We start from the raw sequence: 26,922 nt of genomic DNA on the forward strand, positions 1-26,922 counted from the left end.
TAATGTCATTATTCTAAAATTTTAGAGTGTTATGATGTATAACCTGTTTATGGTGGTGTGATTATTTATAAGAGACCTGATCAATGATGACTCCCCCTCAAAAGCATTCCTTGGAGAGCTGAACAAAATGAGTGAGAACTCACCTAAGAGAGAGAGAGAGAGAAAGAGAGAGAGAGAGAGATGGAGAAAGACCTTTCAGAACTTCTTTCAGAGCAGACTTGGTGATCTTCTCCTCCTGTCAGCAATTTATTTGTTAATAAAACTCAGACCAGAAATGGTGCCTCAACTGGCAAACTGCGGGGACTGTTACCAGTCACTCCTGAGTAGATACAGGCTTTCAGCCCTAGGAATCTCTCCTTAGGCCCCACTCTGTCCACAAGCCACACATGTTTGCACTCACTGGTCATTTGATGGGTTCCCAAAGTAATCCAAGTCTTGTCTTGTTTTCTCAGATGATCTTCTTTGTTATTCTTAGTTGACCAGGAGAGGAGAGAGAGGCAGCTGCTGCTACTGTGTAGCCCCCCCTCAGAAGCTATTTTAATGGTCAAAACCTGACTCCTTTAATGGAGAATAATGTTGAGAGACATCTGGGGGTTTTTTTTTGTTTGTTTGTTTTGTTTTTTGCCTTCTGAGAACAGTCACATGCTCCCTTTCTCTCACACATGCACACACATATGTGGTCATATTATTTCTTTTCCCATTTTAGTGATTTAGGGTTCACTTTTGTCTTCTCCCTCACTTAAAATTTTCTTCTCTGACAGCTAGGAATCTTTAGAACAACATCATAATATCATAATAATAATTTTACCAGAGCACTGCTCAACTCTTATAGCAACACAGGGGTTTGAACCTGAGACTTCAGAGCCTCAATCATGAAAATCTTTCCCATAACATAACTATTATGCCATCTTCCCTGCTCTGGAACCACTTTTTTGGGGGGATGGGGGGGTTCTGTTTGTCTGGTTTTTTTCACTTTCTTTTTAAAAATTTTTTATTTATAAAAAGAAAACATTGACAAAAACATAGGATAAGAGGTGTACAACTTTGCACAATTCCCACCACCAGACCTCCATATCTCATCCCCTCCCCTGATAGCTTTCCTAGTCTTTAACCCTCTGGGAGTATGGACCCAGGGTCATTGTGGGATGCAGAAAGTTGAAGGTCTGGCTTTTGTAATTGCTTCCCACTGAATATAGGCATTGACAGGTCGATCCATACTCCCAGCCTGTCTCTCTCTTTCCCTAGTGGGGAAGGGGTCTGGGGAAGCAGAACTCCAAGGCACATTGGTGGGGTTGTCTGTCCAGGGAAGTCTGGTCGGCATCATGCTAGCATCTGGAACCTGGTGGCTGAAAAGAGAGTTAACATACAAAGCCAAACAAATTGTTGACCAATCATGGACCTAAAGGCTGGAATAGTGCAGATGAAGTGTTGGGGGGGGGGGGTTCTCCATTTTATAGATAGCTAGTAGGCATATTTTAGTTATATTCCAAAGGGCCTGTAGCTATACTAGTGTCTTTTTTTTTTTTTTGCCTGAATCTGAAATTTGATATGCAGGTGGAACCAAGTTATTGTCTGGGAAGATGATGTCATGGCTGGGAAAAGGATCAAAAAGCTGGATCAGGGAAGAGAGGTGCTCCCTAATATGGGAAAGGTGTATAAATATTGTTGACTATAAACCCCATCGATTTGATGTGATCTGGGGCCCATAATTAGCTTAGGAGTCTATGTGACCTCTGCATCCCTCTAGATCTGAGCTCACATTCTGTGTTCATGAGTAGGAACATTCCATGCTGCCTCAGTATCGACCCATCTTCCTCAGGTGTAACATAGAGTATGTTTTCCATCCTCCCTTTGAAGGATGGAACATTCTCTACCATTGTCTGTAGGTGTCTATCTTTCTCTCCCCCTCTCTGTCTTCCCCTCCTCTCTCCATTTCTCTCTATCCTATCCAACAACAATGACATTAACAACAATAATAATAACCACAACAACAATGAAAAACAACTAGGGCAACAAAAGAGAAAATAAATAAATATTTTTAATGTTTATTTATTAACACCGTAGACAAGGAGAGAGGAGGAAGAAATGAGCATCATTCTGGCATTTATGATGCCTGGAATTGAACCTGGGACCCCATATTTTTCCTTTAATTTTTATTAGTTTTTTAATAATGATTTACAAGATTGTAAGACAATAGAGCTACAATTCCATACAGTTTCCAGCACCAGAGTTCTGTGCCCTACCACCTCCCCTGACGACTTCCCTATTCTTTATTCTGGGAATATGAACCAAAATTCTTTTTTTCCCCCCATAGGATAGGACAGAGAGAAATTGAGAGAGAGGAGGGCAAGATAGAGAGCAAGAGAGAAAGATACCTGCAGACCTGCTTTACTGCTTGCTTAGAGACACCCCTCTCCCCCTCAGATGGGGAGTCAGAGGCTTGAACCAGGATGCTTGCACAAGTCCTTGCACTTTGTACTATGTGAGCTTAACCTGGTACACCACTGCATGACCCCTGAACCAAAATTCTTCATGGGGTGCAGAAGGTGGAAGTTCTGGCTTTTGTAATTGCTTCTCCACTAGATATGGGTGTTGGCAGGTCGATCCATACCCTCAGCCTGTTTTTGTTTTTCCCTAGTGGGAGGACTCCATGCTTTTTAGTCCAATGCTCTGATCACTGTCTCACTTCTCAAGTCACTGGCCTTTATTTGACTGAATTACTCAGAGATTGAAGTACTAGTGGTCTGGGCAGTGGGGCAATCAATAGAGTGCACAAGTTACCATGCTCAAGGAACCAGGTTGGAGCCCCTGGTCCCCATCTGCAAAAAGGAAGCTTCACAGATAGTAAAGCAGACTGCAGATGTCTCTGTTTCTCTCTTCCTCTCTCACCCAATTTTTTCCCTGTCTCTATAATAATAAAAAACAATTCAAATGGGCAGAGGAGATAGTATAATGGTTATGCACAGATGAGATACTCATACCTGAGGCTCCAAGGTCCCAGCTTCAATCCCCCATACCACCATAAGCCAAACCTAAACAGTGCTCTAGTAAAAATAAATTAAATTAACAAAAAATTAAAATAAGAAAAAAAAGTTAAAACAAGAATATCACATTAAAAAGTGAATGAACTACTGGGATCAGCAAGATAGAGTTCCTAAGATAAAACCAATTAAGTTTTATGAATAATGATTACAACTTCCCCAAACTAAGTGAAGCAGATTAGGATTCTCATGCCTGAGGATAGTAGAAAGAATATAAACTCGGGTTATCTACAAGACAAAGACAAATTTCCTGAGAAAAGTGCAGTATCTTACTAGTTTTCTTGCCATCTAGCAGAACTACCATTAATACACTAAAATTAAGATGTGTAAAAATATATAACTTGATTAACTAGTATCATCATTCTCATTTTTTTCTCAACTTCTTTTTGGTGGGGGCTGGGGGGTGACAAAGATTGGATCTGGGGGTCAGGGCATTTGATTTTTACTGACCTCCCTTTTCTGTATTCTTCTGTGGGTTTACTAGGCTGAAATATAGTAACACAGAAGAATTGAAAGTGACATATAGACTTCACTCTTGAAGCAACAGGAGCTCAAAAGTCTAAATAATGAAACAAAGCAAAAATCCTCCCCCCTCTTTTTGTCCTGCTTGGCAGGACTTCACCATTTTGGGCTCCTCAGGCTTTTTCAGATAGCGAGGCAAAGACAGAGAAACAGAGAGAAGAGAGGGGAAAACATCACTTTTACTCTTATTTACACCACTCACAGGGACCAACACCCATCAGAGAACTGTGTCCAGGGATTTAGGATAATGATACACAATTACATGAGTGGTGCATGCAGTTTCAGAATCTGCAGTGGCACTGATACCAAGTTAAGGGAATGAAAACATTCCTGCCACTTTTTTCCTTTTGCTTTTTAATCATTAAAGATAAATCGAGTTTATTTGCTAGGTGAAGATCAATCCTGTTGACATTTCTGTCAAGTTTTTCCTAAACCTAGGTTAACACCCAGCTGTTGAACACAGTACTGTCTAATTGATTCTCCTAATGTCAAAGATCAACTATTGCCAAATATTTTGAGAGACGAACCAACCTGTGTCCTTGCACTCCTGAAGGTGGCTAGCAAAGGTGAACTAAGACCCTTCACTTAGTGAAGGTCACAGTTCACTCTCAAATGTTCTATTGTTCAGCCTAGTGAACTTTTACCCACAAAAGTATTTCTTTGAACAGTCTGATCAAAAACAAGCTCTTTACTTTTTTTTTTTTTTTTGGATTGTTTACTTACAGCTAAACCTTTAGACAGGCGGCCAACTCCCAGTGGTCAGTTTCAAATAGGTTAACTTTGGACTACAGCTTTCAAACAGACACAAAACTGATGCCAGCGTGCTTTTTGTTTTTATCTGCTCTCCTAAAATATTTCCTCTTCCCAGGGAACACCTCAGCAGGGTATCATGGGTTTAAAAGAATAACTTTAACAGGTAACCTTTAGCAAGTTCTTAGGTGAGAAGAGCAGCTGAGTGTGATCCACAGATTTAGGTCGAAAATGGTGAAAGAAGAGAGAAGTATAGGAAAACCAGATCAGTCATGTGAAATATGTTTCCATATTCCTTTATTCAGATAATACCATGACACGGCAGGTACACTGCCCAGGTAAGTTACATTGTTTCAAACATATAAACTGTTTGAAAATGATCATTTTAACTTCAAAGTACTAGCAAAACTGAAAGGTTGATTGATTTCTGTGATACTATACTTACAGGTAGATATTAGATATAACATTCAATATATTATATATTTATTAGATATAAATATTATATATTTATTAGATATAAATGAATAAATAGACATCAAAAAGTACATGCCCTTTGTTCCTCTATTGACTTAAATACCCCCACATGCTCATTCAATTGTAAGATAAAGGGATTATACATACAGACCAGAGAAACTCAAAGCAGACAGCAGAGTCTGTTTAGATGGTCTAAAAGACAATGAAACCAGCCAGAGCTATTTGGCCAAGACAATAAATCTGGTGATTATTAACAGGAACAATAAAATACCTAACTTAATGAAAGTATATGGTCTATTGGGCACCATTCTATTCAGTAGGTATGGAATAGTATCACCAATTTATATTTGAGAAAACCAAAACACAGAATAAATAATGTGACACATAATTGACAGAAGTTTAAATCTACCTATCAGACTTCAAAATGTAAGTCTCACCTATTTTATTTTGTTTTTTATACTCCAATTCTAATTTAAAGAGAGATTCTTCTGCACAGAAAAAGAAACCATCACCCAAACAGACTCTTCACAGAATGGGAGAAGACCTTTACAAGTCATACATCAGACAAGAGGCTAATAACCAAAATATATAAAGAGCTCACCAAACTCAGCAACAAAAAAGCAAATGACCTGATTCAAAAGTGAGAAGAGGATATGAACAGAATATTCACTACAGAAGAGATCCAAAAGGCTGACAGACACGAAAAATTTCTCCAAGTCACTGATTGTCAGAGAAATGCAAATAAAGACAACAATGAGATACCACCTCACCCCTGTGAGAATGTCACACATCAGAAATGACAGCAACAACAAATGCTACAGAGGTGTAGGTACAAAGGAACCCTTCTGCACAGCTGGGGAGGATGTAAATTGGTCCAATCCCTGTGGAGAGCAGTGTGGAGAACTATCACAAGGCTAGAAATGGACCTTCCTTATGACCTAGTAATTCCCCTCCTAGGGATATATCCTAAAAAGTCAAACACACCCATCCAAAAAGATATGTGTACACCTATGTTCATAGCAGCACAACTTGTAATAGCCAAAACTTGGAAACAACCCAGGTACCCAACAACAGATGAGTGGCTAAGAAAGTTGTGATATATGTATAATGGAATACTACTCAGCTATTAAGAATACTGAACCCACCTTCTTCCACCCATCTTGGATGGAGCTAGAAGGAATTATGTTAAGTGAGGTAAACTAGAAAGAGTAAGAGGAGTATGGGATGATCCCACTCATAAACAGAGTTGAGAAAGAAAAAATGGAAAGGGAAATACAAAGCAAAATTTGAGTTTGGAGTATTGCACTAAAGTTAAAAAAAAAAAAAAAAAAAACTCTGGGTTTTTCAAATTCTAACTTTTTTTCTTTAAAAAAATTTGCTTTTTTAAAAAATAAGGGCAAGAGACTGGCATACTTTAATGATGACTCTTTAGTTATTATCAGGCCACCCCCAGCTGGGGCCCTAGTCAGGGAGTCCTGAGATTCCCAAACAGACATGACAGGCCTAGATCTCGAATAGATCCCTCTCTCCATTGTTACTGGTCATCTCTATCATGAACAACATAATAGACCCCTCTGTGGGTCCCCATAGGACCTTACCCTCAATGTTGATCAACAATAGAGAATGTTCCATCCTCTGAAGGGAGACTGGACAACATAATCTATGTTCCACCTGAGAAAGATGGGACCTGAAATTGGGGCAGCTTGGAATGTTCCTACTCATGACCACAGAATGTGAGCTCAGATCTATAGGGATGCAGAGGTCACATAGGCTCCTAAGCTGAATATGGGACCCAGATCAGAACAAATCTATGGGGTTTACAGTCAACAATATTTATACACCTGTCCCATATTTGGGAGCGACTCTCTTCCCTGATGCAGCTTTCTGGTCCTTTTTCCAGCCATGACATCATCTCCCCAGACAGTAACTTAGATCCACCTGCATATCAGATGTCAGGCTCAGGGAAAACAAAAAAACTAGTATAGTCATGGGCTCTTTGGAATATAACTAAAATAGGACTACTAACTATCTACAAAACAGAGACACCCGCCCCCCACAACTCTTCATATGAGCCATTCCAGCCTTTAGGTTCATGATTAGTCAACAATTTTTTTGGCTTTATATGTTAACTCTTTTTTCAGCCACTAGGTTCCAGATGCTAACATGATATCAACTGGACTTCCCTGGGCAGACGGCCCCACCAGTGTGTTCTGGAGCCCTGCTTCCCCAGAACCATGCCCCACTAGGGAACAAAAGTATAGATCGACCTGCCAACGTCCATGTTCAGCGGGGAAGCAATTACAGAAGCCAGACCTTCCACCTTCTGCACCCCATAATGACCCTGGGCCCATACTCCCAGAGGTATAAAGAATAGGAAAGTTGGGGGTCAGGATGTAGCGCAGAGGGTTTAGCACACATAGCACGAAACTCAAGGACTGGCCTAAGCTCCCAGCTCCCCACCAGCAGGGGCCCTGGGCCACTTCACAAGTGGTGACTCAGGTCTGCAGGTGTCTATCTTTCTCTCTCCATCTCTGTCTTCCCCTCCTTTCTCCATTTCTCTGTCCTATCCAACAACATGAATAACAACAATAATAATAACCACAACCATGATAATAACAACAAGGGCAACAACAAAAAAAAGATAAATAAATAATTAATTAATTAAAATGAAAAAAAAATTATAGGAAAGCTTTCAGGGGAGGGGATGGGATATGGAGTTCTGTTTGTGGGAATTGTGTGGAGTTATACCCTCTTATCCTATGGTTTTTGTCAGTGATTCCTTTTTATAAATATTTTTTAATTTGCTTTTTTAATATTTTAAAATTTTATTTATTTATTACTGGATAGAGACAGAGATAAATTGAAAGAGGAGATAGAGAGGAAGAGAGACAGAGAGATACCTACAGCACTGCTTCACCACTTGTGACGTTTTCCCCTGCTGGTAGGGACCAGGGTCTTGAACTTGTGTCCTTGCACACTGCAATGTGTGTGCTTACCCAGATGTGCCACCACCTGGCTCCCAAATCTAACTTCTTACTAATATATTGAAATTTTTTTTAATTTCTTTATTGGGGGACTAATGTTTTAGAGTCAACAGTAAAATACAATAGTTTCGACATGTGTAACATTTCTCAGTTTTCCATATAACAATTCAACCCCCACTAGGTCCTCCTCTGCTATGATGTTCCAAGACCTGAACCCTCACCCCACACACAGTCTTTTACTTTGGTGCAATACACCAACTCCAGTCCAAGTTCTACTTTGTGTTTTCTGTTTTGAGTATGGTTCAACCTGTCAACATCCATGTCCATCAGAGAAGCAATTACAGAAGCCAGACCTTTCACCTGCTGCACTCCATAAAGATTTTTTTGGTCCATACTCCCAAAGGGATAAAGAATAGAGAAGCTTCAGTGGAGGCGATGGGATATGGAACTCTGATGGTGGAAATTGTATGGATTTGTACCCCTGTCTTTTTTGTTCCTTTAAAGGAGAAAGCATTTTTTGTAAGTCCAAGTTTTCCTGTGATTACTAGACCATCAGAGATAGTTTAACCTAGTGGACAAATGCATTTGTTTTGGCCTGGTTTAATTACTGTTTCTACCACTTGCCAACTGTTTGGTTCTGTGTAAATATATCCATGTTTACCACAGTTCTTGGAATCTAACAAAGGCTACAAAAAAATAAGAATAACTACTATTTATTAAACATAATTTTTATCTTGATTACTATCTGAAACATTTAACATGGTGTCTCATTTTTTCCCCTAACAATTTTATGAAGTAACCACTTTTGTTATTTCTAAATCACAGGTAGAAAAATTGAGGCTTGGAAAGATTATGCAATTTGTTCAAGTTATAAATGCGAGAAAGGTTATATACCAAAACTATTGGACTTAAGAGTAGAATGCCAAACATAAGTTTACCCCTCCAGTCCCTATATGCAAACAAAACTCTAAGTCTGACAACTTTAGTAGGAAATGGAAGGATGTTGATCACCAGCCAATCAGGGACTCTGCAGGGATCCTTAAAAAGTCCTCCATGACTTGCTTGGTCTTACCTTGGAGATTCACCAAGGTCATGGTTCTGATCCTCAGCTTAGGAATCTGATCTATTAACACAGACTCAACCTATTAGAGAGTGGTACTTGAAATCAGAATACACAGTTTATTCATAATGAAAGTTATGTATAGAAATATATTAGCCCAAAGTCAAACAAAGCATTCACATCCTGTTACCAGCACTTGGGAGTCAGATAGTAAAAGTAGGACAAAGGAGATAATATAATGGTTATGCAAAAAGATTGTCATGTGTGAAAAGTTCCAGGTTTGTGTGTATGTGGGGGGGAAGTGTTTATTGCCATTATTGGGGATCAGTGGGGCACTTTGAATCCACTGTTCCCAGCAGCCATTTTTTCTTTTTTATTATTTTCTTCCTATTTTTATTTGATAGGACAGAGAGAAATTAAGAGGAGAGGGGGAAATAGAGAGGAAGAGAAAGATAAACACCCGCAGACCTGCTTCACTGCTGACGAAGCATCTCTGCTGAAGTAGGGAGCTGGGGCTCCAACCTTGGTCCTTGTGAATGTTTCTGTGCATAGTACTATGGTGCAATGAACTGTGTGTGCCATCTCTTGGCCCCCAAAGTTCCAGGTTCAATCTCCAACACCATCATAAGTAGAGCTAGGTAATGCTCTAGTCTTTATCTTTCTCTCTGTATCACTTTTTCTCGTTAAAACAATAAAATAGAACATGCCTAACAGTAAAAACAGAGTTTTCTTAGGAGCATAGAATCAGAAATAAGGTAATCTATGTATGAATATGTGATGGAACCAAGCTCATTCAACTTACCCACTTCCAGAACAGAACAGACCAGTGTAACCACTCACCTGAAGAACTTAGATAAACACCAGAAGCATTTTCCTACCAGGCCCTCTTTTTCCTTAAGTTTTCAGGATTGACCAGTGCTGACTTTGATACAGTCTTTCTTGAATTTAGGCTTATTATTATTATTATTATTATTATTATTATTACCAGAGCACTGCTCAGCTCTGGTTTATGGTGGTGTGGGGAACTGAACCTGGAACTTTGGAGCCTCAGGCGTGAGAGTCTCTTTGCATAACCATTATGTTATCTACCCCACCCATTAATTTCTTTTTCTTTTTTCACCTAAATTTCTTTATACTGAGGCTTTTAACAACTAAACTTTGATTCATTTGCATTGATTACAAGGTGGCAGAGCATGTACTTTGCTTTATGGGGCCCTAAGTTTGATCCCTGACTCCCAAGTAAAGAAAGAGAAAATCTAATTGTGTAAAAATATTTTTTTTTAGGGCAGGGGTAGATAGTATAATGGTTATGCAGAGACTCATTCCTGAGGCTCTGAAGTCGCAGGTTCTATCCCCCAGCACCACCCTAAACCAGAGCTGAGCAGTGCTCTGATGTAAAATATATTTTTTTCCAGGGGAATGGGCAATGGTGCACCTGGTTAAGTGCACATAGTACTATGCACAAAGACCCACATAAGGACCTGGGTTGGAACTCCAGCTACTCACCTGCAACAGGGCTTTACAAGTGGTAAAGGTCTATAGGTGTCTATCCTCTCTCCTTTTTTTTTTTTTTTTGCCTCCAGGGTTATTGCTGGGGCCTGATGCTGGCACTACAAATCCACTACTCCATTTTTTATTGGATAGGGCAGAGAGAAATTGAGAAAGGAAGGGGAGATAGAGAGGGGGAGAGAAAGACACCTACAGACCTGCTTCACCACATGTGAAGCAACCTCCCTGCAGATGAGATTTAAACTGGGATACTTGCATGGGTTCTTGAGCTTCATACTATGTGCACTTAACCTGGTATGCTACTGCCCAGCCCCTTTCTCTATCTCCCTCACCCCTCTCCATTTCTCTCTCTGTCCTATTGAATAAAAAAAAATGGAATTTTTTTTCTCCACTAGTGTCATCTCTTGGGTTTAGTGCTTGCACAACTCCATTGTTCCTAAAAGCCATTCTTTCTTTTGATAAAGAGTGATAAACAAAGAGAGAGATACCTGCAAGCACTGCTCCACCACTCTTGAAGCTCCTCCATACAGGTGGAGACCTAGGACTTGAACCTCGATCCTCACACATGGTAACATGTACACTCTACCAGATAAGCTACCACCTAGCCCCTGTTTAAAATTTATGTATTTTTTTAGTGAAGTCAGGTATTAATATAGATACTAACCCCCTCCCAACTAACCTGGCTATAATAATTAATTATTGATATTTTAACTCTCTCTAAAACTATAAGAAACCCCTTGCATTCTCTTTAAGGTCCACATTTCTCCTAGTCCTGGTACCTCTAAGATATGCCTATACTTCTTGAAATTCCTTCTCTATGATTCCTTACCACCTTACCAACTTTGTCAACTTCAACCAAATAGCTACTGGTGCTGCCAACCCACATTATGCTGCTATTGAAACCCTACTGTGGACTATAACCAGATACCAGCTTGAGAAGGCAACCTCACAGCTCTTCAAATCTGGTGAGACCTTTCCTAGCACATGGGACTACCTACACCCAAGTTAGAGGGCATGTCATTTAACTAAGTAACAGATACCAGATTAAGCTAGGGTTTAGGGTACCGGATACAGGTATACAGGTATCCATAAATAAGGGCAATCATATCAAAGTCAAAGTGCTCAATAATGATTGAAGTGCCTAATGAAGGCATCATAAATTCTTCAATTGATTGGATTTAGACCAAATTAGCAGGACAGCCTATAAAAAAGGCCCAAAGAAGACAGATCCCAAAAACCCAACTCTGGTTGGGCTCAACAAATGATAATGCCTAAACAACTGAGAGAAAATCTAAGATAATCACGTAGAGAAAGGACAACAAAAGTTGGATAAGGACAAGAGACTGGCCCACTTAATAATGGCCTGTTTGGTCAATATCACACCATCTGATCATTTGGGTCCCTAGTTAGGGAATCCTTGGATTCCCATACACATATGATGGGCCTTGACCTCTAAAGGGTCCCTCTCTCCACTACCACTGGTTGCTTCCATAAGGAACAGTGTCTTGTGGGTCCTCTCAGAACTGGGGCTATCTCTACCATAAAGCAATCATGGTAGGGATAGCCCGTGTCTGAAGGGAGGCTGGGGGTATCCTGCCCTGCCAGTTGAAAAGACTAGTCCTGAAATGAGTGCAGCCAGCAATGTTCCTAAGATGTGATCATGAGGTATAACCTCAGACCAATAGGGACTTAGAAGTTACACAGACTCTGGCGCTAAATATAAATATGTGTTTACATATGGGCCCTGGGGCAGGTGGTTAGAGGTAAATAGTTAATTTTAGCCACAATTTTTTTAAAAATATAAGGCTACTCCCTGCTCTAATCCAACTTTCTAGTCCTTTTCTCTATTCTGGCACCATTCTCTCAGACAATATTCTCATCCAACCTCAGGCTAGCTAACAAACTCAAGCAAAACTACTATACTTGTATGCCCCCATGAACCCGTCTAAAATGTCTCCTAGCTTTCTTCTACCCTAAAATCTCTAATCTCATCTGCTCTGATCCTACTTTTTGGCTCCTATTCATTAACTACCTTATTTCAATTTAGGTCATGCCACCTTCCAGACACCAAGTTATAGATGCTACCATGATTCTACCTCCAAATTCTCTGGGCAGACAACCTCACCAATGTGCCCTGGACCCTCGCATATCCAGAGCTCTGGTTCACTAAAGAAAAATAGCAACAGGCTGGGGATATGGCTCAACCAGTCAATGCCCATACTCAGCAGAGAAGCAGCTACAGAAGCCAGAACTCCTACCTCCTGCTCCCCATAAACAACATTGATCCATACTCCTAGTGGGGGAGAAGTGATAGGATGAAGATAAGAGGACTCTGCACTCCAGCTCCATCAGCACCCAGAGAGAGAGAAGGAAAAGAAGAGGGACATATGGAGGTAGCTACAATGTTATGAGTGGCTTAGAGGGGAAGAGAGGATTGAACCAGAAAAAGATGGGGCAACTATGTATGAATGTGGACAGATAGTTGTAGAGAAGATGGTTGGCCCATGTCTACAACTTTAGGGGAACTGTGGTGGATTGCAGTGGGCAGAGTGAAGATTCAGAACTCTGGTGGTGGGAATGGTGTGGATTCAAACCCCTTTTGACATGTAATTCTGTAATATATAAAATAAATAATAAATAAATAAATGATTTTAAAAAATAAATAAAATTCATGCATTTTAAAAAGGTTTAAGTCAAAAAGGCAACTTTAGTTTCAGATTCTCTCTCTCCCTCTCCCTCTCCCTCCTCCACTCCCTCTCTCTCCTTCTCCAGCGCCAGAACCTCCTGCATGTGTGATTCCACTGCTACTGGGCTGTTTCATTTTTTAAAACTTCAGATAGATGATGAAGGAGACAGCATATGGTTTGTTCAAAAAAATTTCATGCCTGAAGCTCTGAAGTCATAAGTTCAATCTCAACATCCCCCAGCATAAGCCAGAGCTGAGTAGTACTCTAGTTAACACACACACACACACACACACACACACACACACAACCTTCAGATAGAGGAGAGAGAGAGAGAAGAAGGAGGAGGAGATGATGCTGAGGAGGAGGAGGAAGAAGAAGAAGAAATACAGAGAGACAAAGACATCATAGCACTGTTCCACTATCCTTGTAGCTCCCCTCAGAGCTTGTGGTGCTCTCATTGTGTCAAGCCCAAATTCAGTGTCTTGTGTATGGTAGAGTCCATGCTAAACCTCGTAAGCTATCTTCTGGCCCCCAATTTCCAATCTTGGTTAGGAATCTTTTCACTGAAATCCTCAAGTGCTAACAATGGCAATAAGAGACAAGATTTGCAGGCTGGTAGAAGCTACTTTCTTTCTAAAGGCTTGATTTACTTTCCAGCTTTAGAAACAGACTGTTCCAGAGCTCAGGAGGTAGTGCACCAAGTACACATAGTACAAAGTACATGGAAAGATCTGGTTCGAGCCCCTGGCTCCCCACTTGCAGGGCAGTGGCTTCACAAGCAGGAAAATGGGTCTCTCTCTCTTTCTCTCCCCCTTTATCTTCCCCTCCTTTCTCAATTTCTCTCTGTCCTATCTAATATTAAAAAAAAAGGAAGAAATGGCCTTGCTCTCTGTTTTTGCCCATCTACTGAAAACTAAAAGGTAACACTGTTTTTGTAACTATTTTATAGACAGATTGTCTGGAGGAAGATTTATGTGGCTCTGCAGAATCCCTAGCCTTGCCAGCTCTGGGGGAGTTGGTGCACATGGTGTAAAGTATTTTTTTTTTCCTTTGATTCTTTGCTGTAGGTCCAGGCAGCTAGAGCAATAGCAGCATATCCCATTCTCACACATTGCTTCTAGAATGCCTGGGGGTCTCCTGCTGATAACAAGGAATGCCTGGAACTAGTCAAAGAGATTATTGGAGCTCAACCAGTTGAAACAATCAAGACTTAAAAGGAGGGTACCTATCCCCAACCTTTCATCCCAGTATAACTATAAAATTTAAAGTAAGGAATAGATGTATCAATGTCTACATGGGCTACACAGCAGCCATGCACAGCAAAGCAAGGGGAAATATGTGTGGACAAATCCATCTCCTCTCCTTCTGACAGAGATCTACACATCTAGGGATTTACACATCTTCATGGTACAAGGAGAAAGAGGAACGTTCTGGGGGAGTAAGATTTTTCCCAATGTTATTGGGTTGCCATGTTGGGAAGGCATGAGAGTTGAAATCTCTGCCTCTCCAAGTCTGCCATTCCTGGTTCCTTTTTGTAGGATGAAAAGAATTTCAGGTAGACAGAAGTCCCCAGTGTTGAACACAGAATCCTGGGTAGACTCAGTTATCTCTACCTTATCTCTTGAGAGACCTCAAGGTGATAATAGAAGAGTGGGGTAGGATTCATTAGGGAAGTCAAGCTACAGTTACTGATTCGCTTCACTAAAGGCCAACCAGGGAACTAGACTGTCAAACCCACTCAAGATAATGTGATTTGTTACCATAACCCACTTTCCCCCAGCCATTCCTACATTAAAATGAATTTCCCAGGAGTATGCATAGATTAACTGAGCAGGAAGATTTGACCCCTTCGTGACTCCAGATTCTTGCAAGAAGTTTGTTTGCTGAACATTCCTCTCTGTGCACTCCCTTCTGGTCTTAGTTGGCCCTACCCATTAAGGTAGATTCCAGATCTTTCTCCTGTATCTTTAGATTGGCTCAAGTCTCTGATCCCTCCACTGCAGAATCTAAAAGCAGAGAGATGGCCAAAATAGGCAGTCAGGGAAAAGCACAGGCATTCCTACTGCATCTGCTCAGTCTCCAAGCAATACTCATGTCAGGAAATGTCTTGAGTTTACAGGCCAGAGCCAGAACAACAGTCTTCCCTCCTCGTTTTCTGGGTGAGACATAGAGACATGGACTTTCAGAAGCTGGCAGCTGAGCACTGAAAGTGAAAAACATCATTCATGAGTGTGGATGCTTTCCAGTGACTCTGTTCTAGTTGCAACTCCTCAGAGCTGTTCTCTGAGCCTGTTTAAGCTAGAGTCTGAATGACAACTCCAGCATGATTCTTTACCTCACTGTCTTTTCTCTTGTCATCAACTCTCAGGGGATCTGTCACAGGTAGTGCCTACTATTCCTATTTTAGCACTCTGCTGAATCAAAGTACAACAGAGCCAGTCAATGGTGACAGGCTACCACTTTATCAAGGCCTGCTTGACTGAGTGATTCAAAAACATGTGTTGGACATTGGCATATGTGGTGCACCATATAATGATGTGGAAGGGGACAGATGATTAAGAAATAAACCAATTGTGATTTGTATTGCACCAAATCAAAAGACTCTGGTGTTGGTGGGGGAGGGGGTCCAGGTCCTGGAACATGATGGCAGAGGACCTAGTGAGGGTTGTATTGTTATGTGGAAAACTGAGAAAATTTATGCATGTACAAACTATTGTATTTACTGTTGACTATAAAACATTAATCCCCCAATAAATAAATAAATTAAATAAACCAATTGTGTAGCCAGGGAGGTGGCACAGTGGATTAAGCACTGGACCCTCAAGGATCCTAATTTAATCCCTGGCAGCACATATACCAGAATTATGTTCTAGTTCTCTCTCTCTCCTTCTCCTCTCTCTAATAAATAAAATCCAAAAAGATATACACTGGGGCCAGGTGATGGTGCAACCATTTGAGCATACACATTAATTACCACGCAGGAAGACCCAAGTTCAACCCCCTATTCCCTACCTGTAGGAGGAAAGCTACAGGAGCAGTGAAGCAGGTCTGCAGGTGTGTATCTCTATCTCCACCTCCCCTCTCAATTTCTCTCTGTCCTATCAAATAAAATAGAAAAAAAAAAAAGGGTAAAAAACGGCTGCTGGGAGCAATGGATTCATAGTGCTAGCACTGAGCCCCAGCAATAATCTTGGTAGCAAAAAATATATATAATAATAATAATAATTATAATGTAAGATAAGGATATGGATATTATACTTTCCACACCTGGAAAAGCTGAAGGAGTGTTTTTTACCTACCAAATTACCAGGACAAATCTGGTTCAGTTTCTGCCTAAGAAGCTAAGGCTAATTTTAACATGTTACATACCATAAAGTAAATACTTCGTAATATTCTTTGTGCATATAGTAGGAATTTGGTGTGTCAATACTTTCAAAAGAATTTTATATGTTTTTAAAATAATGAAATGAGTTGAGAGCCATTCACTTCCCTTTAATAGCATGAGAAACAGAAGCTGCACTGCATTTCCCTGTTCCTCAGGGCAACTAACAAGAACAAACAGGGTTCAGTACCAGGAATAAAGTTGACTCATGCTGTTGAGCTCTCTCTCCTTTTAGAACACACTGACTGAAGACTTGGAATGGGAAAGTATTCATTCTCATAGGGAAGTCGATGAAGTTGCCAAGGGAGAGAGGGAATGGGAAAATGAGATGAAGAAATAGGAGACAGAAATTATTGTACTGCTTTTGACAAAATCCCTTCATCTCAGAAAAAAAGTCTATTCTAGGAGGATTCTATTCCAGGCAAAATGGTGAGAAACAGTAGAAGTCATTTATGTATATATTCCCGCCTAACATCTTAGGCAAGAGAGTAAGTCTAAAAAAAAAAAAAGAGTAAGTCTCATGACAACATGAATAAGTTTACCTCTGTGGATTGGTACCAGTCTTAAGTTTCCCCAGATTCAAAGATCTTGAAAAACAAAATTAACAAAAGTCAGAAATTCCAACAAAATTAGTAATAAATAGAGGAAATGGATTTTTACCAAGATTTGGATGCTATTAAGTAATTTCAGGTTTAAATGAGTCTAAAACCCAAAAGATGGCACAAGGCAAAGAATAGATTTATACAAAACAAGGATATAATATACTTTTTAAAAAAGATTTTATTTATTTATTTATTAACAAGAAAGATAGGAGGAGAAAGAGAAAGAACCAGACATCATTCTGGTACACGTGCTGCCGGGGACTGAACTCAAGACCTCATGCCTGAAAGTTCAATGCTTTATCCGCTGTGCCACCTCCTGCACCACCATAATATCTTTTCCATAGGCACACACCAAAATAGGAAAACAGGACACAGGGGGTTCCTATACAGTGCTCTTGTACTCTCTAGATAAAGGGGGTAGACTTGAAACTTCATTCTCCAGTGAATTTGTAAAAACCATTTATTCATATCATTGTCTTTGTTACCTCTTCTGCTATTCCTGTAAATTCTTTGTCTGATATTTAAATATGAACTCAAAAGTAGTTACTGTATCTTCCTAATTTCAATGGCAACTACTTGATGCCTTTTTTTATGCTCTAATAAACATTACTTGCTTTAAAGTTAGAAGAGAATTGGACTTCAAGGGTCAACAGCTGCACAAGCTGGCAATCCATAGGTCTGGCCAAGAATTTCCACGAGGCAAGTTAGTGTTTGGCAACTACAAGAGCATTCCAGCGAAATGAGGAGGAGTGTCAGGTTTTGCAATAGTTCTACAAATAAAAGAGATTTTCTGGAGTGGCTAGGTTCGTGGAAAAACATGTGCTGAATGACAAAAAATAATTTGGGTTTTCACCTTTACAATGTTCATGCAAGACATAATCTCTGCCAGATTCAAAAAGAAAAGGGTAACATTAGGTTTTCTTATATCTATATAGCATCTATGCTAGGTTTTAAGCATGTAGAATTATTTTAATGCAAGAGATGAGGTGGGGGTGGGGACCAAGAACCTGCATAGCACTGGCTTATGGTGGTGCTATGAATTGAACCAAGGACCTCCAAGCCTCTGACATGAAAGTCTGGCACATTCCCTGCAAGAACCATATATATATACATAGAGAGAGAGAGAGGAGGAGGAGGAGGAGGATGATAATGATGATGATGATATTACTGGCTTCAAGCTTAAATCTTAAAATCTTAGTGGGAATCTGGGGAGACAGCATAATGATTTTGCAAAAGACTTTTATGCCCAAGGCTCTGAGGTCCCAGATTCAATCCCTAGTATCACCATAAGCCAGAGCTGAGCAGTGCTTGGTGTGTGTGTGTGTGTGTGTGTGTGTGTGTGTGTGTGTGTGTGTGTGTGTCCTTCCCTGTATCTTTCTCTCTGTGTCTCTCTCAGTGAACTAAATAAAATATTAATGGGGGGGGGGGGGCGGTAGCACTGCGTGTTAAGCATCCATGGTGCAAAAGCACAAGGACCGGAGTAAAGATCCTGGTTCAAGCCCCCAGCTCCCCACCTGCAGGGAGGTCACTTCAAAAGCAAGTGGTGAAGCAGGTCTGCAGGTGTCTATCTTTCTCTCTCCCTCTCTGTCTTCCCCTCCTCTCTCAATTTCTCTCTGTCCTTTCCAAAATGACAGGACAGCCTCTCCTCTCCCAGGTCAACTAGAAATACCAAAGGAGACCACCTGGGACCACAACAAGACAGGACTAGAATGACTTCAGGAACACACCAAATCCCCACCTGCAGGGAGGTCACTTCATAAGCAAGTGGTGAAGCAGGTCTTCAGGTGTCAATCTTTCTCTCCCCCTCTCTGTCTTCCCCTCCTCTCCCAATTTCTCTCTGTCCTTTCCAAAATGACAGGACAGCCTCTCCTCTCCCAGGTCAACTAGGAATACCAAAGGAGACCACCTGGGACCACAACAAGACAGGACTAGAATGACTTCAGGAACACACCAAATCACCGGTGAGTGCAAACATGTGTGGCTGGTGGACAGAGAGGAGCCTAGGGAGACGTTAAGTGGCTGGTAACAGTCTGACACTTTACCAGTTGAGACAACACCTCCAGTCTGTTTCACCAACAATAAGACTGAAGGGAAGAGAGGACTCCCTTGAGTCTCACCAAATGCAACTATGAATCTCCATTGCTACTGCTCTCAGAATCTGCAGCAGCGATGGGGAGGCCCTGTGCTGACACCACGGGACAGAGAACTAACCAGGAAACTCACGAAAAGATCTATACTTCTGTGGCCTAGCAATGGGACTGTGAGAGTATCTTTGCATAAACACCAGATTATCTCTGGCCCACCTGCTTTATCTCTTGGTCAGGAGTCAGTGATTAAGCTAAGAAGCCTACTTATAGTTTAAAAGCCCTCAGACTCCCATAGCCTACAGGGAAGAAAAAGAACAAAAGAGGCTTTTAAGTCATTGAGCTCCAACTCAGGGATTAAAATAATATTGAAACAACTGTCAATTTCCAAAACTGTGAACTCCTTTTTCAAAAAAAAATTCTTTATTTTTAAATTATTTGTTTTATTTATTTATTTCCTTTTGTTGCCCTTGTTGTTTTATTGTTATAGTTATTATTGCTGTTGCTATTGATGTCACTGTTGTTGGATAGGACCGAGAGAAATGGAGAGAGAAGGGGAAGATAGAGAGGTGAAGAGAAAGATAGACACCTGCAGACCTGCTTCACTGCTTGTGAAGTGACTCCCTGCAGGTGGGGAGCTGGGGGCTCAAACCGGGGTCTCGAACCAAGGTCCTTATTCTGGTCCTTGTGCTCTGCTCCACATGTGCTTAACCCACTGTGATACTGCCTGAATCCCAACTGTGAACTCTTTAATTACCTTAGAGACAAATCAATCCAGGCAAGAGTGATCAGTAATTTGAAAGTATTGAGAGAGGGACCTCATAACATACTATATAAAATGGCTAAACCAACAAGAAGAAATACTGGAGAAATGAACCAGGACAAGAGTGAAACTACAAGCCCCCCAAAGTTTGAACCACAAAATAACGAGGTCAACATCCAAACATTAGCTAAGGAAATAATCACAGAAGTGAGTAAAGAGTTTGAAAGAATTGTAGTCAGAAATACAGGAACAACAAATGAGACTCTGGAAGAAAACACTAACTATCTCAAGGTTATTAGAGAGCTGAAAGCTGAAATAGCTGAGCTAAGAACACAACTAGCTGAACAAGCTAAAACAGTATCAGACTAGGGTAACAAAATAGATGAACTACAGAAAACAGGAGAGGGTAGAGGGAATAGTATAAATGAGGCTGAAGACAGAATTAGCAAGAAAGAGGATGAATTAAAGACAACTAAAAAAAGAAGTAAGAGATCTCAAAAAGAGATTAAGAGATACTAAAAACAACAACAGAGTCTATGGGATGACTTCAAAAGAAACAATATATGCATTGTTGGCTTACCAAAGGAAGAAAGAGAGGGAGAGGAAGAAAGCATTCTTCAGGCCATAATAGCTGAAAACTTCTCTAGTCTAGACAACATCAAAGACATAAAGATTCAGGAAGCCCAGAGGGTCCCAAACAGAATTAACCCAGACTTAAAGACACCAGGACATATCATATTTAGAATGGAAAGGAATAAAGATAAAGAAAGGATCTTGAAGGCTGCAAGAGAAAAACAGTCACCTACAGAGGAAAACCCATAAGATTAGCAGCAGACTTCTCCACACAAACACTACAGGCCAGAAAAGAATGGCAAGATATCTATCGAGTGCTTAATGAGAAAGGCTTTCAAACAAGACTACTATATCCTGCTAGACTGCCATTCAGACTAGATGGATGCACAAAAACCTTCTCAGACAAACAACAGTTGAAGGAATCAACTATCACCAAGCCTGCCCTGAAAGAAGTTATGAAAGGTCTCCTATAAACAGTCAGACCACCATAAATAGGCCATATATCAGAACACTCTAAAAATCTACAGGAATGATGTTAAAATATCTTCAATCTTTAATATCAATAAATGTCAATGGCCTGAATTCACCTATTAAAAGACAGAGAGTAGGAAGATGGATCAGAAAATACAACCCAACAATATGCTATCTACAGGAAACCCACCTAACTCAACTAGACAAACACAGACTCAAAGTGAAAGGATGGAAAATTATCATATAAGCCAATGGCCCACAAAAAAAAGCTCACAAACAGCTATTCTTGTATCTGACATTAGAGACTTTAAAATAAATGAAATTAAGAACGATAGGGATGGGCATTATTTAATGCTCAGAGGATTAGTCAATGAAGAGGACCTAACAATTATTAACATCTATGCACCCATATAAGAAGCCATCTAAATACATCAAGCATCTACTGAAAGAGCTACAGCAATATATTAACATCAACACAGTCATAGTAGGGGACTTCAACACCCCACACTCTCAACTTGACAGATCATCCAGGCAGAAAATCAATAAAGAGATGAGGGAGCTAAATGAGGAGATAAATAAACTAAAACTATTGGACATTTTCAGAGTCATTCAACCCAAGAAACTGGAATACACATTTTACTCAAGTCCACATGAGTCATTATCAAGGACAGACCCACCCACCCACCCCAGAGTCTTTTACTTTGGTGTAATACTCCAATTCCATTTCAGGTTCGACTTGTGTTTTCTTTTCTAATCTTGTTTTTCAACTTCGACCTGAGAGTGAGATCATCCCATATTCATCCTTCAGTTTCTGACTTATTTCACTCAACATGATTTTTTCAAGGTCCGTCCATGATTGGCTGAAAACAGTGAAGTCACCATTTTTTTACAGCTGAGTAGTATTCCATTGTGTATATATACCACAACTTGCTCAGCCACTCATCTGTTGTTGGACACCTGGGTTGCTTCCAGGTTTTGTCTATTACAAATTGTGCTGCCAAGAACATATGTGTACACAGATCTTTTTGGATGGTCTTTAAGATTTGCAATTAGGCTGTTTATTTGTGCTTTTTCTTGTTTCCTTATGTGTGCTTGTATGGCTATGAACTTCCCTCTCAGTACTTGTCAAATTCAACAACAAGAAAACAAATAACCCCATCCAAAAATAGGGAGAGGACATAGACAGAATATTCATCACAGAAGAGACCCCAAAGGCCGAGAAACACATGAAAAAATGCTCCAAGTCTTTGTCAGAGAAATGCAAATAAAGACAATAATGAGATACCACTTCACTCCTATGAGAATGTCATACATCAGAAAAGGTAGCAGCAACAAATGCTGGAGAGGGTGTGGGGTCAAAAGAACCCTCCTGTACTGCTGGTGGGAATGTAAATTGGTCCAACCTCTGTGGAGAATAGTTCGGAGAACTCTCAGAAGGCTAGAAATGGACAAGTAGAACCTGAACTAGAATTGGCATGTTGCACCAAAGTAAGACTCTGGGGTGGTTGTGGGGGGGAATACAGGTCCAAAAAGGATGGCACAGGTCGGGGTTGTATTGTTATATGGAAAACTGAGAAATGTTATGCATGTACAAACTATTGTATTTACTGTTAAATGTAAAACATTAATTCCCCAATAAAGAAATTTTTAAAAAACCAATAGAACAATAACAATAATAATAATAGCAACAACCACAATAAACAACAAGGGGAACAAAAGGGAAAAAATAGCCTCCAGGAGCAGTGGATTCGAAGTGTAAGCACCAAGCACCAGCAATAATCCTGGAGGCAAAAAAAAAAAAACTTAATGGAAGTCAGCACATAAACAAACTAAACAGAGAAAAATAAGAGTGTTTCATTCACAAATTAAACATTAGAATATTGATGGAGAAGGTGCCCTCAAAGGTGCCCCTTGAGATGGGTCTTGGGAAGTATCTTACTTCTATGCGTATTTGTTTCTCTGAGACATCACAAAGTCCTCTATTCTGTAGATATTTGAAATACAGTTATTTTTTTAAAGTAAATCTTCATTCCACCTTACCCTACCTATTGGTTTTTCAAGATAGTATCCCAAATACCTGGTATAATCACATAGTTTTAAAGTTCATATCCCTATTCAAATCCAATAACCCTAGTTTGTAGATTAAATTACATTCCAGTTTTTTTTTTTTTTTAAAAAAAAGAACTCTAAGTGTGTCCCAGCACTTGTACAGCTGACTTTAGGATCATGAGGTCCTCCCTCTCTGCACCACCACTGGTCAGTTCCATCAGGAATGTCATCATAAGCCCTCTTGTGGGCCTTTCCAGGACCTTGTCCTCACCATATAGCAGCCATTGTAAGGACTGCCCTAGTCTCCAAAGGGAGGCTGGAGTTTCCTGCTCTGCCACTCCAGGAAGACTGGTCCTGAAATGAGTGTAGTCTACAATGCTCCCAGTTGTGACCACGATCTGCAAGTTCAGACCAATAGAGACTTAGAGGTTACACTGGCTCTGGTGCTAAATATATATGTTCGGGGGGGGGGGGGGGCGGTGAAAGTAAATAGTTAATTTTATCCACAGAATTTTTTTCAAGAATTGAAGCTACTCACTGCCCTAACCCAACTTTCAACTTTCAAGCCCTTTTCTCTACTGTGACACCCTTTTTTCAAACGGTATATTTATCTAACTTCATGCCTGCTATCAAACTCAGGAAAACTTCCATAGCTTTTTTTTTTTTTAGACATAGAAACATGTCTAAAATGGACTTCTGAGCTTTCTTCCACCCTTCTTCTTCTTCTAGCGTTTGCCCTTCTTCTGTAGCCAGTCAACAGCATCAGGTTGAGCTTGATGTAAAGTTTCGAGACCTCCTCTTCCACCCTAAGATCCCTAATCTCATCTGCTCTGTTCTTACTTTTTGGTTCCTGTTTATTAGCCACTTTGTCTGACTTTATGTCCTGCCACCTTCCAGACACCAAGTTGCAGATGCTACTATGATTCCATCCTGACTTCTCTGGGCAGACTATCTTGCCAATGTGTCCTGGAACCTCACCTCTCCAGAGTTCTAGACCACTACAGAAAGATAGAAACAGGCTGGGGGTATGGATCAACCTGCCAATGCACATGTCCAGGGGAGAAGCAATTACAGAAGCCAGAATTCCTACCTTCTACACTCCAAAAACAATCTTGATCCAAACTCCCAGTGGAGAAGTGATAGGAAGAAGAGGATAAGAGGACGCTGAACTTCAGCTCCATCATGGCCCAGAGAAAGAGGGCAAAAGGGGGAGAGATATTTGGATGTTGCAATGGTGTCACGAGTGGCTTAGAGAGGAAGAGGACTGGACCTGGAAGAAAAAGGAGGCAATTATGTATAAATGTAGACAGATAATTATAGAGGTGATGGCTGGCCCATGTCTGCAACCTTAGGAGAACTGTGGTGGCTTACAGTGGGGAGACTGGGGATCCAGAACTATGATGTGTAATTATACACTTGTTGACATGTAATTTTGTAAATCAATATTAAATAACCAGGAATTTTTTTAGGAAAAAAAAAAAGAATCATGAGGTCCTGAGTTCGAGCCCCAGCATCACATGTGCTGGAGTAATACTCTATCTATCTCTCTCTTTATTAAATACAGTCAATTTTTTTTATTAAAAAAAAAACTCCAGTTGTTCCTACTAGAAGCACATGAGAAAGCTAAGGTATTAGTTCAAGGAGTCATCTCAAAGGCAACTAGGTTTTGGAGATTCTTGTTTTATATGTGTATTTTCCACTACTAGATTTCTCTTCACAAATAGAGTTAAAGCTCCTATATTATATCTATCACTAAGGACTCTGGTTTCTCTGGTTATGTTTTTTGTGTACAAACTTTTTATGTGTGTCTGCACTTGAATAAATTGTCAAATGCCTGTTTAAATTGACACCCTCAATCTTAGATTCGTTTTGGACTACTTTGCTATGATTTAAAACTTTCTGCATTGTCCTTGGAAGCTAGTCTTGGCACCAGAGTCACAAAGAATGTGGAAACATTTGTAGCCTAAGGATCTCATTCCAAAAGTTTCTAGCTACAGGACACAAGCAAGAAAGTTGGCACTATGTGACAGGTTCATAGCTGTCAACTTGTTTGCAATCCAAACAGTAGCCATAAAAGATTCCTGTTTTAAGGCATGAAGCAATGAAGAGACTATTTTGGGAGAAAAGTACAGTACGTAGGACACCAAAGTAAAAACCCTGGGGTGAGAGTGAGGGTGAGGGTGAATGTTCAGTTTCACGGGGAGGGGGTTAGGGTGGTGGGGTAGATGGGATGGGACACAGACTTTTGGTGGTGGGAATGGTGTTTATGTACACTCCCATTAATTTGTAGTGATACAAATCACTATTTAATCAATATGAGAGGGGAAAAATTGATTGAATGTCTCAGACTTTTTAAAGCACAGACTGAGTCTTTTTAATACGAAGGCTGGGTCTTCGATATGTTGACTCTCTTAAGAGCCTACACCAGGGAGAACAGAAGCAACCGGTAGCACAGCTATATACAAATAATGTCAAGGGACATAAAATTAGGGTGATCTTGTTTATTATACAGCAAATCCTAACAAAGAGATATTTCAAAGTTAACTCAATTGCCAAATAATGTGATTATAGCAATGACTATCTATTATCTTCTTAACCCTAAGACAGCAGGAACTTCCCACTTCCTTTATACAGACTATATTTTCCCCAGTCCTGGAACCTCTAGGGTGGGGCTCACTTTCCTGCATGCTTCTCTCAATTCATACCAAATGATATTGCATCCACCGATCCTAACCTGATCAATGCAATGAGTACCACCTCAGCATGCTTCACTTCAGACTGTGTCCAAAGACGTCAGGCATGGAATGTCACCCCTTCACCCTCATTACTCAGGTGAGACCTTTCCTTTCATAGAATTCTCTAATTCCATTCCAGGTGGTTCACTTCCTAACAAAGTCCTAAAACCTAGATATAGACCATGTCCTGTGAGATAGAGCATATGTTCACATGTATCCATAAATTAGGACAAAATATATACCTGAAAGTAAAAGTACACAATAGTCTGCAGTGAATCAGTATAAAGTTCATAATGAAATAGCACCTACTTAGACTTAGATACCCTTCTCACCTACTTCCTATTACAGTTATCTCATTCACTCCAAAGCTAACCTTATCAAAGCAAGGACTGCAAAAGCTGAATAAGGGCAAGACTGGCATACTTTAATGATGACTCTTCAGTAACTATCAGACCACCCCATCAGCTAGAACTCAAATAAATTCCTCTCTCCATTGTTATGGATCATCTCTATCAGGAATAACAAAATAGACCCCTTTGTGGCCCCCCCATAGGACCTTGCCCTCAACTTGGATCAACAATGGTAGAGAATGTTCCATCCTCTGAAGGTAGGATGGACAACATAGTCTATACTACACCTAAGGGAGATGGGTCGATTTTGGGGCAGCTTGGAATGTTCCTACTTATGACCACAGAATGTGAGCTCAGATCTACAGGGATGCAGAGGTCACATAGGCTCCTAAGCTGAATATGGGCCCCAGACCACATCAAATTGATGGGGTTTACAGTCAACAATATTTATACACTTTTCCCATATTAGGAAGCTACTCTCTTGCCTGATCCAGCTTTCTGGTCCTTCTGCCAGCCATGACATCATCTCCCCAGACAATAATTAGGATCCACCTGCATACCAGATTTCAGGCTCAGGGGGAAAAAAAACTAGTACAGCCACAGGCCCTTTGGAATATAACTAAAATATGCCTACTAGCTATCTACAAGATGAAATACCCCCTAACTCTTCGTCTGCACTATTCCAGTCTTTAGGTCCATGATTGGTCAACAATTTGTTTGGCTTTATTTGTTAACTCTCTTTTTAGCCACCAGGTTCCAGATGCTACCATGATGTGACCAGACTCCCTGGACAGACAACCCCACTAATTTGTCCTGGAGCTCTGCTTCCCCAGAGCCCCAACCCACTAGGGAAAGAGAGTGGCAGGCTGGGAATATGGATAGACCT

The 26,922-nt window shown here is 40.4% G+C and overlaps 2 pseudogenes; both read left to right on the forward strand.

Moving 5' to 3' along the window:
- LOC103119870 (BCL2/adenovirus E1B 19 kDa protein-interacting protein 3-like) overlaps positions 1-26,922 on the forward strand; it is a 105,032-nt pseudogene that overhangs the window by 71,114 nt on the left and 6,996 nt on the right.
- LOC132541602 (small nucleolar RNA SNORD116) lies at positions 78-164 on the forward strand (annotated as a pseudogene).

The sequence above is a fragment of the Erinaceus europaeus genome, chromosome 11 (assembly GCF_950295315.1).
Source record: "Erinaceus europaeus chromosome 11, mEriEur2.1, whole genome shotgun sequence".
Classification (NCBI taxonomy): domain Eukaryota; kingdom Metazoa; phylum Chordata; class Mammalia; order Eulipotyphla; family Erinaceidae; genus Erinaceus; species Erinaceus europaeus.